The following is an 18,825-nucleotide window of genomic DNA, read 5'->3' as shown; positions in this document are numbered from 1 at the left end:
TCATTTTTTCTTACACTATTTTTCAAATTTATTAAAATTTATTTTCTATTTTTTAGTTGGATTTCTATAAAAGCGTATTTTGTTAGTTTTTTTAAACTATTATTTTTTAGTTGAATTTCAATGTTTTCAATTTTGTTTTAATATTGAATTGTCATCGGTCCTTAATAAGTATACCAAATTTTGAGTTAATCCGGCGTTTTGAAAATCATGTTCAAAGATTCCGTTCCAAACATACATACGTCTGAAGCTAATAAAAGCGTATTAAATACCACAAACACACAAAAATAAAATAAAAAAAGGTTACGTCTTGCTGCTTGAGCAGTGCCCATCTGCGGAGGTGGTGGTCCTTGGTGACTTTAACGCTCATCACCAAGAGTGGTTGGGGTCCAGAACCACTGACCTCCCGAGTCGGGCAGCCTACGATTTCGCTTTGTTCTACGGCCTCACTCAGCTGGTGACACAGCCCACCCGTGTCCCAGACGTTGAGAGGCACGAGCCTTCTTTGTTGGACCTTCTGCTGACATCTCACCCAGCTGGATACAGTGTGGTGGTCGACGCTCCACTTGGATCGTCTGATCACTGCCATATCCGTACTGCGATACCACTCTCTCGCCCTAGTCGTCGAATGATGACCGGGTTTCGAAGAGTTTGGCGGTACAGGTTAGCAGATTGGGACGGAATGCGTGAATTTTACGCATCCTACCCAGGGGGGCGCTTCTGCTTTTCCTCCGATGATCCTGACGTCTGTGCAGACCGGCTTGAAAACGTGGTGCTTCAGGGGATGGAATTATTCATTCCTTCTTCTGAGGTGCCTGTTGGGGGTCACAGCAAACCCTGGTAAATAAACCTAGCAGGGATGCTGCACACCTCAAGCGGTCCGCATACGCGGCATGGAATGATGCTAGGAGATGCCAGGACCCCGACATTTCGGAGGAGAGGCGGAAATTTAACGCCACCTCTAGGTCCTATATGAGGACTATTGCCAAGGCGAATTCGGAGAACGTTGCCAGAATTGGTAAGCGACTGAAAGGCTATCCCTCTGGGAGCCGTGCTTTCTGATCGCTGGCTAAGGCTCCAGAAGGCGACTTCTGCAGGTCTTGTCTCCCACCACTACGTAAAGTCGATGACAGTCTGGCCCATAGTGCAAAAGAGAAGGCTGACGTTCTGGTCAAATTCTTCGCCTCGATTTTTTTTTATTTATTTATTTATTTATTGCTTAGATGAGTGGACGAGCTCACAGCCCACCTGATGTTGTTACTGGAGCCCATAGACATCTACAACGTAAATGCGCCACCCACCTTGATATAAGTTGTAAGGTCTCAAGTATAGTTACAACGGCTGCCCCATCCTTCAAACCGAAACGCATTACTGCTTCACGGCAGAAATAGGCAGGGTGGTGGTACCTACCCGTGCGGACTCACGAGAGGTCCTACCACCAGTAATTACGCAAATTATAATTTTGCGGGTTTGATTTTTATTACACGATGTTATTCCTTCACCGTGGAAGTCAATCGTGAACAATTGTTGAGTACGTATTTCATTAGAGAAATTGGTACCCGCCTGAGATTCGAACATCGGTGCATCGCCTCAACACGTATGCACCAGACGTCTTATCCATTAGGCCACGACGACTACATTCGACGACGACGAACTCCACTATGGATGACCGGGGCGCCACACCACCCAACATCCCCTGGTGTGATAGCTCTCTACCTGAGATCTGCTTTAGACAGTGTGCAGTCAGGCGGGAGCTGCAGGCTCTGGACGTCCATAAGTCGAGAGGGCCAGATTGCATCCCTGCAATGGTTTTGAAAACCTACGCCCCTGAGTTGACACCTACGCTAACGCATTTGTATCGTCTCTCGTATAGTACTAACTAACAGGGTCCCGTCTTCATGGAAAACCACCCACGTCCATCCTATCCCCAAGAAGAGTGACCAGTCGGACCCATCGAGCTAAGGCTTATACACAAGTCCTGAAATGACCGACAATACGGTTTCCGTCACGGTCGCTCAGCCGGCGACCTTCTTGTATACCTTACTTACAGGTGGGCTAAAGTCTTGGAGAGCAAGGGCGAAGCTCTTTCTGTGAGCTTCTTATCACGAAGGCCTTCGACAGGGTCTGGCATAGGGCACTTCTGTCGAAGCTACCATCTTACGGTATCCCCAAGGGACTCTAAAAGTGGATCGCTAGCTTTTTGGATGGGCGGAGCATCACGGTCGTTCTAGACGGTGGCTGCTCCGATACCATGACCATTAACGCTGGTGTTCCACAAGGTTCGGTGCCCTTCCCCACGCTTTTCATCCTGTATATCAATGACATCTATTGATGGCATGCATTGCTATGCAGATGACGGCACGGGGGATGCGCGATATATCGGCCATTAGTCTTTCACAGAGCGTTGTGCAAGAGAGACGATCTAAGCTTGTGTCTGAAGTGGAGAGCTCTCCGGGGCGAATCTCCGAGTGGAGTGAATCGAACTTAGTTCAATTCAACCCGTTAAAGACAAGTTTGCGCGTTCACTGCGAAGAAGGACCCCTTTGTCGTGGTGTCACAATTCCAAGAAGTATCCCTGAAACCTTTCACGAGTATCGGAATACTTGGAGTCGACATTTCGTGCGATGTCCAGCTTCGGAGTCATTTGGAGGGCAAAGCCAAGATGGTGTCCAAAATGCTGGGAGTCCTCAACAGAGCGAAGCGATACTTCACGCCTGGACAAATACTTTTGCTTTATAAAGCACAAGTCCGGCCTCGCGTGGAGTACTGTTCCCACCTCTGGGCTGGGGCTCCCAAATACCAGCTTCTTCCAATTGACTCCATACAGAAGAGGGCCGTTCGGATTGTCGATAATCCCGTTCTCACGGATCGTTTGGAACCTCCGGATCTGCGGAGGGGCTTCGCTTCTCTCAAAATTTTGTACCGTATGTTCCATGGGGAGTGCTCTGAGGAATTTTTTGAGATGATTCCGTCATCTCGTTTTTACTATCGCACCGCCTGCCACCGGAGTAGAGTACATCCATAACTACTTGGAGCCACTGCGTTTATCCACAGTGCGTTTTCAGAGATCTTTTTTTTGCCACGTACCATCCGGCTTTGGAATGTGCTCCCCTTCACGGTGTTTCCCGAGCGCTATGACATGTCCTTCTTCAAACGAGGCTTGTGGAGAGTACTCAACGGTAGCCAGCGGCCTGGCTCTGCCCCTGGCATTGCTGAAGTCCATGGGCGACGGTAACCACTCACCATCAGATGGGACGTATGCTCGTCTGCCTACAAGGGCAATAAAAAAAAAGGAACTTAATAGAACAAATTTAAAATGTCTGCAAAGTTACCACTTACAATATTTTAGGGTAAACCTTAATGTAGATTTTTTCAAAGTAGTTTATCTGTTTCTCCTACTGAACAATTATGGCCTTAAGTATATTATTTTCATAATTGACTGCACATGGGTTTCGACAATTATAAGATCTGTGAATGGTAGTATATTTTGTCAGTAAGTGAACATGTCAGAAGTACACGCTAATGGGAGGAAGTCCGACGTTTGTAGGAATGAATTAAGTATACGGAACAATATACAGAGTTCCAATTTATTTCCAAAAAAACGGTAGACTTATCTGTAGTGAATTGATTAGTAATATATTTAAATATACGCGGATGGAGTAAGTACACCAATGTAGTTTGGTGGTCAAAAGTACTGCGAAGAATATTGATATTAGTATATTACTATTTTCTAGGATATTGCAACAAGGTGAATTTCGAGTTGCACAGTCAGTTTCATATTCGTTAATACGTTAATATACATGATTCATTTTGCTCTAAGTCTATTAGAAGTGGTGGTTGTCAGAAGGTTGGAAAATGAAAGGTTGCCAAAAGAGTTACGGGATTTATATATATATATATATATATATATGAGGCCTTTAAAATCAAAGGCAGCTAAACGCCATAATGTCGTAAAATGGATTAACAATGGCGCTATCTTGTTCAGTTAGTTGAACACGCTTTAGTGTTTTCATGTTATAACAAATGCAGCTAAATCTCTAACAAATTCAGTTAAAAAAAAATATTTTTACTCAATATTAAGTACTAATAAACGAAGTTTTATCATTTAAAATTCAGATTATTAGTAATATTCTCATTCTTTATAAATCTGCTTTAAAATAAAGAATATCATAGCTATTCGAACAAAGCTATTTCAGCTTCTCAAACCGGGAGTGTTGCTAACACTGGCCCTAGCAAGAGCAGTACTTCGATGGATCGGGAGGATCCGTAATGACGTGCTTAGGGCCGATTTTTGTAGTTTACCTGAATATTTGACAGACTTGGATTTAGCTGCCTTTGATTTTATAGGCCTCATATATTATATTGTAATAATTTTACTTTTTTTATTATATTAATTTACAATTAAAACAAGTCTAAAGTTTGATATAGTAAGTGCCTGAACCAACCCACTGAGTTTCTCGCCAGATCTTCTCAGTGGGTCGCGATTCTGATCCGGTAGTAGATTCAGCGAAGCACTGCTCTTGCTAGGGCTAGTGTTAGCAATTCTCTCAGGTTGAGCCCGTGAGCTCACATACCCGTCCGCTAGTAGTTAGCCCCGTAGGCTACCAACGATTAGGTAGGGAAAACAAATCCCTGAACAACATTCAAAACTGGTAGTGTCTATGAGTCTTATATAATTTGAATTTATGTAAAGTGCTATTTTTGTACAAATAAAACTTAAAATGGTTTACTGGTTGGGAACAAAGGTTAAGTGTTACATGAAAAAGATATTGCTATTAAAATAATGACAGGGGCTCTACTAAGCCAATCTAACTATCCACCGTTAAGTGCCACTTCAAAAACTTGCTGTTTTAGTAATGCAGCGCCATCTGTCGCCGAATACAAAATTCAATTTCCAAACACAAAGAAAATTATTGTTTTCGTTTCATAAAGTACCACTAGATGGCACTGTTTTTGAAAATTTGAAAATAGTTTTTTTCTAACAATCCCATTATAGAGTGCCAATTAAAATATGCAAAAGGCATTAATGATGCAAAATTCTAACATTTAGTCTCGTTGTTTTTGCCTTTTTAAAACGAACGAGGTCAGAGATTCCTGAGCTGACACTGTTCTGCCCGGCTATTATCATTATCATTGGTTACCCACCGCTTTGCTTTGCTTTATAGGCTTTGAATGTATTAATATGTAGGTCGTATTTTATGCTTGTTTATGCTATTCTCCAATAGAAGAGGTACAAGGCAGATTATTTGTATTGGTTTACAAACCGGTCAGACTCAAAAATATCGTATCGTAGTCGAAATTCGACTATAATTAATTGGAATTGTAAGTTTGTACACTATTATTATTGTGTTTTATACTTCTATAATCACAAATTTCGCCAAGACTATACTATAAAAAATATTAACAAAGACAAACAATATTTAATCTATTCTCAATTTGACAACAGACGTCAAGAACAAAAGTTTGACAATAAATAGTATGCATGCGTGTGTGCGTCAAATACATGGTGTGTAATGTTTTCTTTATTGATTTAATGTATCTTTTATGCATTATTTAAAAAAAATATTAGCATTGTGCACTCCTTCTCTATATTCTCTATAAGTGTGGAAAATTTCATACTCCTCCGTCCGCGTAATTTTCGTAAAAAGGGATATAAAGTTTTTGCTTCACGTATTAATATATAGATGTAGTATGTAATTCGTATAAAAAATTATCATCACTATATTATAATATCGGCACTAGTATCACTTAATTGACCCGTGAATTTCCTTGAGAGATTATGACTAGCAACTAATTGACGTATAGTTCGAATTTGATTGGGCTTAATTAAATGATGTTTCAGATTATAATGGTAAGATTCACGTTGCTGTTTGCTTCAAATTTTAATTTCAGATTACCAGAAACATTGATTTCATTTAAAAAAAATATTATTGTTTTGCGAATTTGTAAAATATGTAGGTGCTCATGCGAACTTCAATAAATAAATGAAACAATGAAACAAAAAATACGGTTTAATAAAAGTCGATACTAATTTTTTTCCCATACCTATTCGCTTTTAGTCTAAGAGGCTATTCCGGCTACGCCCTAACGGGTAAGTGATCTCTTAGGCTCAACCTGAGAGAATTAGCTAATACTAGCACCAGCAAGAGCTTCACAAAATCTATCACCAGATCGGAATCGCGATCCACTAAGAAGATCTGGCGAGAAACTCAGTCGGCTTCTTCTATATCGTTCCTTCACTGCTGAGGATCGCGACCACATGTGACAATCCTCCAATGTGTTCGATCATGGGTGGCAAGGACCGCATGGTACAGACTACCACCAAGTGATTCCCTTACTAGATCTGACCATCTAGCTGGTGTTCTGCCCACGGCGCGCTTACCCTCTATGTGACCCGCAATTATGAGCTTTTCTAATTCATGTTTTTTTATAGCTTATATGGGTGGACAGCCCACCTGGTGTTTAGTGGTTACTGGAGCCCATAGACATCTACAACGTAAATGCGCCACCCACCTTGAGATATAAGTTCTAAGGTCTTACTATAGTTACAACGGCTGACCCGCCCTTCGAACCGAAACGCATTACTGCTTCACGGTAGAAATAGGCGGGGTGGTGGTACCTACCCGTGCGGACTCGCAAGAGGTCACAGTAAATGTCTGGGAGACCGAAAATTTTGAGTTATCTTTTACGCGATCGAAAAGTTAAAAAACTCGCACTAAGCACACAGGACATTCATACGCATAGCAAATTATCAGCGAGTGAAAGACGCGAGACACGTAGTCAGATCCTTAATAAGGATACACTCACTTCTTCGAGCGTGTCCTAGATAGATATTGTCGTGAACAAACCGTTGAGTCCCGCACAAAGACTTCCATTGTAATGTACTCGCGAATCATGTGACCGCGCAATTTAATGACCCTTACTAAGATAGGCAGATTAATTCACTGATGTCTACTGATAGAATAATATAAAAACCAGAAATACTGCTTTGGGACATTTTTGGCGTATTGATACGCGAAACAGTCGTGCAGTCTGAAGCGTGGGGGAAATCGTATCACAATTAAGACTGTTAGGAACATTATTAACGTAATTTAAATAAGCGAACTGAAACATTATCTATATATTAATACGTGAAGCAAAAACTTTGTATCCCTTTTTACGGGAATTGCGCGGACGGAGGAGTGTGAAATTTTCCACATTTATAGAGAATATAGAGAAGAAGTGCACAATGCTAATATTTTTTTTAAATAATGCATAAAAGATACATTAAATCAATAAAGAGAACGTTACACACACTACATACCATGTATTTGACGCACACACGCATGCATACTGTTAATTGTCAAACTTTTGTTCTTGACGTCTGTTGTCAAATTGAGAATAGATTAAATATTGTTGGTCTTTGTAAATATTTTTTATAGTGTATTCTTGGCGAAATTTGTAATTATAGAAGTATAAAATACAATCATAATAGTGTACAAACTTACAATTCCAATTAATTATAGTCGAATTTCGACTTCTGCGGGACCTCTAGTTTTATTTAAATTGCATTACTATTATTAAAAAATATATTTATTTAAAGCCAAACCCATTTCCAACATATATGTAAATATTCATTCAGACTATAAAATTGTAGATTATTTCATGCCTTAAATAATAGTTTCATGACATTTCATGACTCTAAAAAACACGCGGGGCGGACACACGAATAGATGGGGTAATTTGGTCACGGATTGAGCGGAGTTACAAATGGAGTTATAATTTGAAGTCAGGACGACCAGGACGATCTATGGAAATGCACCGGATAAGGCAATTTGTGTATTTTAAGTAAAGCAAAGATTATGTGAAATTGTATTAATAAAAGCAAGCGGTAGGCAGCGGCTTGGCTCTGCCCCTAGCATTGCTGAAGTCCATGGGCGACGGTAACCACTCACCATCAGGTGGGCCGTATGTTCGTCTGCCTACAAGGGCAATAATAAAAAAAAAAAGTATAACCAAAGAGTGTTTGAAATTTTCGGCGAAAGCCAAAATGGCTTCGACATCAAAGTGAGTGACGAAATTTACTATTACTGCCGTGAAGCAGTAATGCGTTTCATTTTGAAGGGTGGGGCAGCCGTTGTACTGTAAAAACTGAGACCTTTAAAAGTTATGTCTCAAGGTAGGTGGCGGCATTTACTTCCAGGTCAGTGCTCTCTTGAATATAACAATGGTCGCTGTATTCGCACTCTGGCTTAGACGCGACACGATAACACCGAATCATAAGTCAAGTTTGCTCGTAAACAGAAACTGATCATTAGAAGCCTGAGGCAGTGAGTATGTCACATAGCAAGAAGATCGAACGGCCGATGGGGCAGAGAGATCCTCGTGTGGAGACCACGTACTGGCAAGCGCAGTGTGGGACGAGTACCAGATGGACCGACGACCTGGTGACAATTGCAAGGTCAAGCTGGACGCAGGTGGCAACGGACCGGCCGCACTGGAGATCACTTGGAGAGGCCTATCTTCAGCAGTGGACAGTGGTCAGGCTGAGAATATGATGATGATGAGAAGGATGTTTCGTTCAGAGGCATATATAGTTCTAGTAATTTCACTTACTAGATCATTTAAAACTTCCGTCCTTCAAATACAGTAAAACTATTCGCGTTACGCTCTATCTATCGCATGAAATACACACATCTCTTGAAATTCAGTGCGTCATCATACTATGATGATAAACTTCCCCGAGGTGCCAACAACAACTGAACTGTGCATCATCACATAAATATGTATTCATAGACGAGCATACTGTCCACCTGATTGTAAGTCTTCGTCATGAACGTCTGAAATCTTTTACTGGTGGTAGGAGCTCTTGTGAGTCCACGCGGGTGGGTACCACCACCCTGCCTATTTCTGCCGTGAAGCAGTAATGCGTTTCGGTTTGAAGGGTGGGAGAGCCGTTGTAACTATACTTGAGACCTTAGAACTTATATCTCAAGGTGGGTGCCGCATTTACGTTGTGGATGTCTATGGGCTCCAGTAACCACTTAACACCAGGTGGGCTGTGAGCTTGTCCACCAATCTAAGCAATAAAAAAAAATTAAAAAAAATACCGGCACAGCCAAACCGTTGCCTCGCGAAAAATGTCTTCACAGACAAACATTAATTCCTTTTTAAATAGACATAGTATATATGTACAAAATACATTAAATCTCTAATTTTATAAACACTTGTTACAATCGATCACATAGCATGTCGCGTATGTCGCTAATTGCTGTGTATCAGTGTATTTTATTACTTATAATAAAAAATAACCTATTTTGAAACTGAGTCGTGTATTATCTGTCCAATGACCTATTTTTATTTAGTTAAAATCCGATTAATTCTAAACAAATTAACGTGTTTTTTTCATATATTTTTTGGTTTAGTACAAATTATCTAAGGTGTATTCCTCTTCTTCCTTCCTTCCTTCTTTCCTTCCTTCTTTCCTTCCTTCCTTCTTCTTGCTAGCGTTTTCCCGGTCTAGTGCCAGGGTCCGCTTTCCTACTTAAGCTCCTCCACTATGCCCGGTCTTCTGCATCCTTCTGAGTGAGATTATTCTTTTTTTTATTGCTTAGATTGATGGACGAGCTCACAGTCCACATGGTGTTAAGTTGGTACTGGAGCCCATAGACATCTACAACGTAAATACGCCATCCACCTTGAGATATAAGTTCTAAGGTCTCAAGTATAGTTACAACGGCTGCCCCACCCTTCAAACCGAAACGCATTACTGCTTCACGGCAGAAATAGGCAGGATGGTAGTACCTACCTATTCTCCTACAAATCCGCCTTTACCACACCCACCTGTGCAAATTATGTATTATTAACAAAAATACAATTCGCATCAAGACCTCTTGGAGAAACCCTACGAATCCTGCGTAGTCTTTTCGCACTTGATAAACCGAAACCAGAGCATTCAGACTTCCCGGTAGAAACTCCTCAAGACCGGCGAGCAAAACCCGTTGAGGGAACAACAAGCCCTCTTTGTCGACAAACCCTACCCCAAGTAGCTCACCGTTTCAATACTAAACGCCATAGTTAAGCTAATTACACAGAGCACTGACACGAATGACCCGACCCATATCAAAGGACCAGCGTTAAATGATCTTCCGCCCCCACCCGCTTCAAACTGCCGTGATGAAGAATGTTCTGCAGATGTAGGTGTAGTGGAATGTCTGGTTAAGATGGACTATTCATTGTGACGTTTCATTCAAATGGATTTGTTCTTTGACAGTATTTTGTGATAGCGGAAAATTTAATAAGATCCAATAGTCTTGTTCAATGGAAAGCACTCTAGGATTCAAGTGGAATTTGACGTTTCTGTAAGTGGTGATTCCAAAAATGACGACAGCTTAAAAATAACTTTAGTTCTTTTAAATAAGGTGTATTTTGCATCGCAAGCAATGTATCACAAAAGAAAACTTGGGCTGCATTTCCGCTATTTTTGCGTTTCATTGCTGACTCCCAAAGCACAGAACGCATTATGTTATAGTTTGCAAATTTTCGTAAACGGATATGACTTTCCATTTACTTTTGTAATATTACAGTAATAAATTCTAGTCCATTGTTGTTTTGTCTTCGAGAAATAAGCAAAAGTTCGATTACAACCGTCCCTAACCCAGACTCCATATACCAAACATCTGTTAACAAAATCATACGACTCTGGCCGGAATTCAGACCCGTGGTCAATCACTGAGAAAGTAGTTGTTGCTTTACAGCTAGCTGGTAGGGCGTGTAATGATCCCGTTATTCAGTCTAATAAATCAACACACAGATCCGAAGTCCGTCAGGTGCTTCTTTCTAAGTCCCGCTTTAGCCGCATCCCATCCATCCAAACGCGTAATCAACACACAGATTAGTCCATCAGGTGCTTCCTTCTAAGTCCCACTTTAGCCGCATCCCATTCATCCAAACGCGTAATCAACACATAGATTAGTCCGTCAGGTGCTTCCTTCTAAGTCTTGCTTTAGCCGCATCCCATCCATCCAAACGTGCCGCATCCCATCCATCCAAACGCGTAATCAACACACAGATTAGTCCATCGGGTGCTTCCGTCTAAGTCCCGCTTTAGCCGCATCCCATTCATCCAAACAAGTAATCAACACATAGATTAGTCCGTCAGGTGCTTCCTTCTAAATCCCGCTTTAGCCGCATCCCATTCATCCAAACGTGCCGCATCCCATCCATCCAAACGCGTAATCAACACACAGATTAGTCCATCAGGTGCTTCCTTCTAAGTCCCACTTTAGCCGCATCCCATTCATCCAAACGCGTAATCAATACATAGATTAGTCCGTCAGGTGCTTCCTTCTAAGTCCTGCTTTAGCCGCATCCCATCCATCCAAACGTGCCGCATCCCATCCATCCAAACGCGTAATCAACACACAGATTAGTCCATCAGGTGCTTCCTTCTAAGTCCCACTTTAGCCGCATCCCATTCATCCAAACGCGTAATCAATACATAGATTAGTCCGTCAGGTGCTTCCTTCTAAGTCCTGCTTTAGCCGCATCCCATCCATCCAAACGTGCCGCATCCCATCCATCCAAACGCGTAATCAACACACAGATTAGTCCATCAGGTGCTTCCTTCTAAGTCCCGCTTTAGCCGCATCCCATTCATCCAAACGCGTAATCAACACATAGATTAGTCCGTCAGGTGCTTCCTTCTAAATCCCGCTTTAGCCGCATCCCATTCATCCAAACGCGTAATCAACACACAAATTAGTCCGTCAGGTGCTTTTTTTTTTTTTTTTTTTTTTATTGCTTAGATGGGTGGACGAGCTCACAGCCCACCTGATGTTAAGTGGTTACTGGAGCCCATAGAAATCTACAACGTAAATGCGCCACCCACCTTGAGATATAAGTTGTAAGGTCTCAGTATAGTTACAACGGCTGCCCCACCCTTCAAACCGAAACGCATTACTGCTTCACGGCAGAAATAGGCAGGGCGGTGGTACCTACCCGCGCGGACTCACAACAGGTCCTACCACCAGTAATTACGCAAATTATAATTTTGCGGGTTTCACTTTTATTACACGATGTTATTCCTTCACCGTGGAAGTCAATCGTGAACATTTGTTGAGTACGTATTTCATTAGAAAAATTGGTACCCGCCTGCGGGATTCGAACACCGGTGCATCGCTTCAACACTATTGCACCGGACGTCTTATCTTTTAGGCCACGACGACTTCTAAAAGTCGTCGTGGCCTAAAAGACGTGCTTCCTTCTAAATCCCGCTTTAGCCGCATCCGATTCATCCAAACGTGCCGCATCCCATCCATCCAAACGCGTAATCAACACACAAATTAGTCCGTCAGGTGCTTCCTTCTAAATCCCGCTTTAGCCGCATCCCATTCATCCAAACGTGCCGCATCCCATCTATCCAAACGCGTAATCAACACACAGATTAGTCCGTCAGGTGCTTCCTTCTAAATCCCGCTTTAGCCGCATCCCATTCATCCAAACGTGTCGCATCCCATCCATCCAAACGCGTAATCAACACACAGATTAGTCCGTCAGGTGCTTCCTTCTAAATCCCGCTTTAGCCGCATCCCATTCATCCAAACGTGCCGCATCCCATCCATCCAAACGCGTAATCAACACACAGATTAGTCCGTCAGGTGCTTCCTTCTAAGTCCCGCTTTAGCCGCATCCCATCCATTCAAACGTGCCAATCGATATCGACGATAAAACACAACCAGATAATAAATGCTACAACTCAAACAACGACATAAGAAATCGCGATAACATACTGTGGGGTGCAGAGGTCGCGACCATTGACCGCTCGCATACACAGGCCGACTCATAGCCCAGTGAATAGAATATGTGATGTCTTTATAATATATGGTGTCACCGGTATTTCGTATCAAAGTGAATTTATGTATTCGGTCGTGTTTTACGTACTAAATACCCCACAAATCTGTTTTCCGATTTCTTATGAAAACAAGTGTATCATGAAAACCACAAGGCGATAATTCAATACCGTCCATCCATACTTGACTACTTTTCTCAGATAAGTATAAACTAGCTTTTGCCCGCAACTTCGTCCGCGTGAAATAGCTAGTTTGGCATACATAACGCTAAATTCTACCCGCCTCTTCATTTACGTAGAATATCATCTTTATAAAAACACCTTCACAAATAATGCTTTACTTTATAACAAATTTGGTTAGCATAAAAAACGTTATAGAGAGCCAACCTTAACATATATACATATGCTGTCGCGGACTTTTGTTTAGATCTTTTAAAGGGAAACAATTCTCTCATACATTATTTTCGCGAAACTTTCACAGTTTCCGCAGCGCACGCAGTGGAAGCTCTCAAAAGGGAAAAAACCCTGATTTTGAAACATTATTTATTGGTGCTCCGCTTGCATTGGTCTTGGCGTAATGTTATATAGCCTATAGCTTTCCAGTAGTTCCTGAGATTAGCGCGTTCAAACAAACAAACTCTTCAGCTTTATAATATTAGTATAGATAATTTCAATTTTTATAATTTATTTGTCCTCTTTCTTTACGCCAGCCCTCGTGAAAGTGGATTTCGGCGTCTGTTAATTTTGTGTTCCATTGCGTTGAAGTTGCATTTAGTACGTTGCGCTCTATTCTATAATCTGCCTTATTTTTCAGAAGTTTCCGAAACAACCTGTACTTCTATGACCAGCAGACTTGAGCTTAGCACCCCCTGAAGAAGTAAAATGTATCCGCGGACATCTCATCACTGATTGGCTGCAACCTCAGTCGGTCGCCCATTTTGCAAACCAGCCAGTTCAGTTTCAATATATTGATTTATATTGATATTGATATTGAATATATTTATTGATATTGAGCGATCCATTAGTGAGACTATTCAAAAGCTGTGTGAAATTCGATAATTAGAAAATTTCGAAACTTCTATTGATGTAGCCCAAAGCTAGATTTAACTTAGCTATATGAAAAGTACAATCTGTAACCTACATCAAGACACCAAACCAGAAACAAATCTGATAAAAATACTAGCTCTTGCCGAGACTCGAATCTAGGACTCGGTTTTTATGGTATAAGCGACTTGAGTAATCTTCGTCGACGTTTGAATACTCTGCTAACTACCGTCAATTTTTTTCAAATTTCAAATACTATTCATATACATTTAGTTTTCTTTATACACAGAAAGAACTAACAGTATCTTCAAGTTTGATTGTTTTTCTGAATTGAAGTTTCCACTTCGCTATGATACAACCCGTGGGGCTAGATATTCCAGGCGAGATTTAGCCGTAAAAGTATTTCTAATTATAATGGGGATGGTTAGCGTGGTATGGACATGTGATGCGTAGAGAGAAGATGCATGTGACTAGGAGATGTATGGAAATGGTAGTGCAAGGTAGAGGGGGAAGAGGTCGACCAAGGAAGACATGGATGGAGTGTGTGAATGACGATATGAGAGAGAGAGAGGAGTGAGTGTTGAGACGACGGCTGATAGAAGAGAATGGAAGAGAAAAATTAGCTGTGCCAACCCCACCTAGTGGGATAAGGTGGAGAAAAAGAAGCAGAATGCGGTCCTACTTATAAAAACTAAGTTCAATTACCAGAAAGATGTGCATAAATCACATGACAACACTGTTTTTAATCGGCCCCTTTCTTCTTAACGGTAATGTACCGCAGAGGTTCTTCGATAATAATCCAGTCCAGATAAGTTGAGAATAAGAGTATGAAGTTCCGGCATCTTCCACATACTTATACTAAAAAAAAATTATTACATCCTTGGGTGGACAAGTTCATAGCCCACTTGGTGTTAACCGCCGTAACCGGAGCTCATAGACATCTAAAACGTAAATGCCACCTTGAGATATGATTTCTAAGGTCTCAGTATAAAATTACAACGGCCGCCCCACCCTTCAAACCGAAACGAATTACTGCTTCACGGCAGAAATAGGCAGGGCGGTGGTACCTACCCGTGCGGACTTACAAAAGGTCCTACCACCAGCAATTACATAATTATTTTCAATTGTCTCATCTAAAATAGGATCCCCTAGTCATATCCTGATTTGCCAATACAAGACCTATCATTTCCGAGAAAGGTTCAAGTCGGCAACTGATCGTAAAGCTTAGCCAGGAAATTGTGGCAGTCTCACTTAGTCATGTTAGAGCAACGGAAAGAAATCCTCATAGTATTTCACGTATTGTAGTGACTTGATATTGCCCATAGTGCCAATTATAACAGTAACCTACCGGCTGGGTTAGACGGGAATGTGGCATTAAATTCAGCATGAGAATACCCCGCCAGATAGGTCATTAACGTTTTAATAAATTTTGTTCGTCCGCCGTAACATGCAACCAATTTTATATTAGTACTCGCTAGATCTTGGCACAATACAGCTGTGTTGTGTTGATAGGCTTAGAAGTTTATCCAGATTTATTCGGATATTTTTTGTTTCGGAAAATACCATTACAATATTTAAAGTAAATGTTTAATTAACATATTCTTATCAAGTCACAATTATTTTGGGTGGACAAGCTCGGAAAATTGCCGGGTTTTTATGGAATATTTAACTAGCGATTAAAATTATTATTAATGAGATGAAGCATATTTGTGAAATTTATTCCTCAATAGAAATAGAATAAGCCTACATGGAAAACTATTCATTTTATGCTATTCTTGTTAAGTATTGTAAAATTATTTCAGAACTACAACGCGAAAATCTTCCCCTTTTAATCTACGACGTAAATGCGCCACCCACCTTGAGATATATTATAAGTTCTAAGGTCTCAAGTATACCCCACCCTTCAAACCGAAACGCATTACTGCTTCACGACAGAAATAGGCAGGGTGGTGGTACCTACCCGTGCGGACTCACAAGAGGTCCTACCACCAGTGAAAAAACAAACAGAATTTCTACATTTGGATAGGGAATCACTAAAAATATAAATTTCATTATTCACATTGACATGCTTATTGCAAAGCGAGGAGAGCAGAGGCAGGGCGGAATGTGGTTCTGTGTTGGTTATTTTTATTGGGTAGATGAGTGAATGAACTAACGACTCACCTGATATAAATCGGTTACCAGAAACCACAGACACAGTAAATACCCAAGAATCTCGTTCGATCCCGAAAGAGCATACCAATTTCACCTTTACGTATTAATACATTCTACATACATTATTTCTAATGATTAGTTAAAATTTAAACTTCGTTGGTATTCACACTAAATAACAAACGTAATATCGACTTGAAAAGTTTTAGAAGTAGAAATTGACCACTTAGCTTTTGATGAAGTTGAATAAATTGTTATATTAACAACAATCCAGACTGGCCGTTACTCAGTTTGGCGTGATAACTCTAACACCGAACCCTAAAATAACATTCCATATCCTTCATAAAAAGGTTAATTCATCACTCACAATCCCATCACGTGATTTAGTTTTCTCGGAGACTTTTCTTACAAAAGCTAGTCATCAATAGGTACATACATCCTGAGACATGATTTTGGAGGGCAGTCGTGTTTGACAAACATTAAATATTTGTCGAAACTGAGATCTTAAAACTTATATCTCAAGGTGGGTGACGCATTTACGTTGTAGATGTCTATGGGCTCCAGTAACCACTTAACACCAGGTGGGCTGTGAGATCGTTCGCCCATCTAAGAAAAAAAAAAAAGAACGAACGTATCGAGCTGCAAAGCACACGGTTATAATTTTACGAGAAATTCCCGGAATCTTTTTTAAATATACGGCAACACGGCTCATGAGTGCTGCAGTAACCGCGTACAGAGCGAGGGTAACACCCGCGTCGATCGCGAAACAAAAAAAATATACAATTTTTCTCGTAACCAAACTATTAACAGTGAATAACGAACTATAATAAAATTATAATTAAACAAAAAGCGCTGATACAGTAAGTATTACGAATGGAACAATCGAAATATTTTAAAAATAAAACGCGCGGGAATATTTTTGACATACCATTATTTTTTTTGTTTGCGGTTTTATGGTGGCCACCGTATCAATGGGTGTTGTGTTGGGAATATAAGTACCTATATACTTTTTTTGATTAAACACACTCGAGAGTACTATTTGGATGGTGTCCAGGTATAAAAATACGTTGCCTAACGTCGCTTCGTGCACGTATGAGAACTGGGACTGGGAACGTCGCGTCACTGGCTGGCTGTACAATATTGTGATAAGAACTATTTAAGAAAAGAAAAAAAAGTACCTACCTAATATGAAGTTTTTTGCGCACCAGCAGATTATGAACATTGAACTTTTTAAACTCTTTAGATCCAAATGCACGAATATAAAACTGTATACTCTTTTCAAATACAACGTTGAAATACTTCATTAGTATTGAAGTATTTTGAATACGTTCTTCAAGTGGAAGTGATCAATAGTTAAAAATATTTTATGCTTCGAATGATTAGGTACCTAATTTAATCTTGATTTACCTCGGGTTTATTTCATTGCTGTGAAGAACCGTACAGCATAATTCCTACTTAGACCTCATGCCTCAGCGTGGTTGATGGTAATAATCTAGTGCTGCCCATAGACCCCGGTAACTACTTAACATAAAATAGGCCATATTCATTTCCGAACTGTCCAGATATACTTTTCAAATTCCCGAAGTTTCCCATCGGAAAAACCATTGAGAATATCATGTTTATTTGTATGCTGCTTTTTCACATTTGGAATTGTGTTTTTTAATTACGATTTATTTTTTATGCGGTTTAAAATACTCAATACCAAAATCTGTTGTATCTTCGTTAACGTGGATGGGCAGACTAGCTCACGGATCATCAGATTTTAAGCAGGTATCGGACCAAAGACAACGTAACAGCAAATGGCAGGTTTTTTTTAAAGTAGATAAGTATGCGCTGATATTGGTATCAACCGCGTACTCTTGACCCTCCAATGAAGTTATAAATAGGCATAGACAAAACATTCAATAGTCTTTTTTCCTTCTTTTGACAGACGGGTGAATGAGCTCACGGTCTACCTGGTAGGTTTTTTTTAGTGTTGAAGTTTTATTGGTGGCCCGAAGGCATTTCCAGTTTCACTAGGACAGTTGGGCGAGTAAAGGCTCAGCCAGGAGGGGTAGGATTTGCTAACAGCTGCCCGAGCGCCTCCGAAGGAGACCTAACAACTCAGGAGCAGCTGCTTCGCGAATGAATCTACTCCCGTATCGCAATCGCGACCCGCTGAGAAGATCCGGCGAGAAACTCAGCGGGCTGATGCATGGGTTAGGTTGCTTTCGAACCCTTTGTCGAGTTCGACGAGTACGGTTTACCTGGTAGTAAATAGTTACCGGACATCTTCTGTGGGTTTGATTTTTTGGGGTCAATTGTCAATATGTATGAAGTACATACATATTTCATTACAAAAATCAGTACCTGTCTGCGGGATTTGAACACCGGCACAGTCACACCGGTCGATAGGAGTTCATCGGGGCGTCTTATCCTTTAGACCACTACGACTAAAGCGACTTTTGCTTAGTACCAATTCACGAGATTATGCTATCAATTTTAAAAAAAATTGGAAATCGCGAATATTGGGGTTTTTCCTATAATAGTTTTATATTAAAAAAAAGTCATTAACAAAACGAAGCATAAGACGTAAAAAATTCAAAGAATTACGTAATTAATACAACAATTACATTTGAAAGCAAAGGTCGCCACATTAGTACTAAACGGCCGCCGGTTCACGGACGAATCATCAGGCAAGCTATTTATAGATTCCATCATTAGTTATCAGAAAGAATATGTCGTAGGCAGAATGCGGCCGGTCACATGTGTACCTAGAGCAATCATAGAACAGAAGATTTTTTTTTTTTATTTATTGCTTAGGT

At 40.6% G+C, this 18,825-nt stretch overlaps 1 protein-coding gene across 1 annotated transcript in view; it reads left to right on the top strand.

Moving 5' to 3' along the window:
* The first annotated feature begins 16,748 nt into the window (after nt 1–16,748).
* The window catches only part of LOC114247429 (V-type proton ATPase 116 kDa subunit a 1), a 54,604-nt gene continuing 52,527 nt past the window's right edge, over nt 16,749–18,825 (top strand). Inside the window, exon 1 of the mRNA XM_028180398.2 lies at nt 16,749–16,881. The gene's annotated coding sequence lies outside the window, so the exon portion shown is untranslated. The remainder of the gene's footprint in view (nt 16,882–18,825) is intronic.

The sequence above is a fragment of the Bombyx mandarina genome, chromosome 09 (genome assembly GCF_030267445.1).
Source record: "Bombyx mandarina strain Sakado chromosome 09, ASM3026744v2".
Classification (NCBI taxonomy): domain Eukaryota; kingdom Metazoa; phylum Arthropoda; class Insecta; order Lepidoptera; family Bombycidae; genus Bombyx; species Bombyx mandarina.
This window is presented reverse-complemented; position numbering and strand designations above follow the sequence as displayed.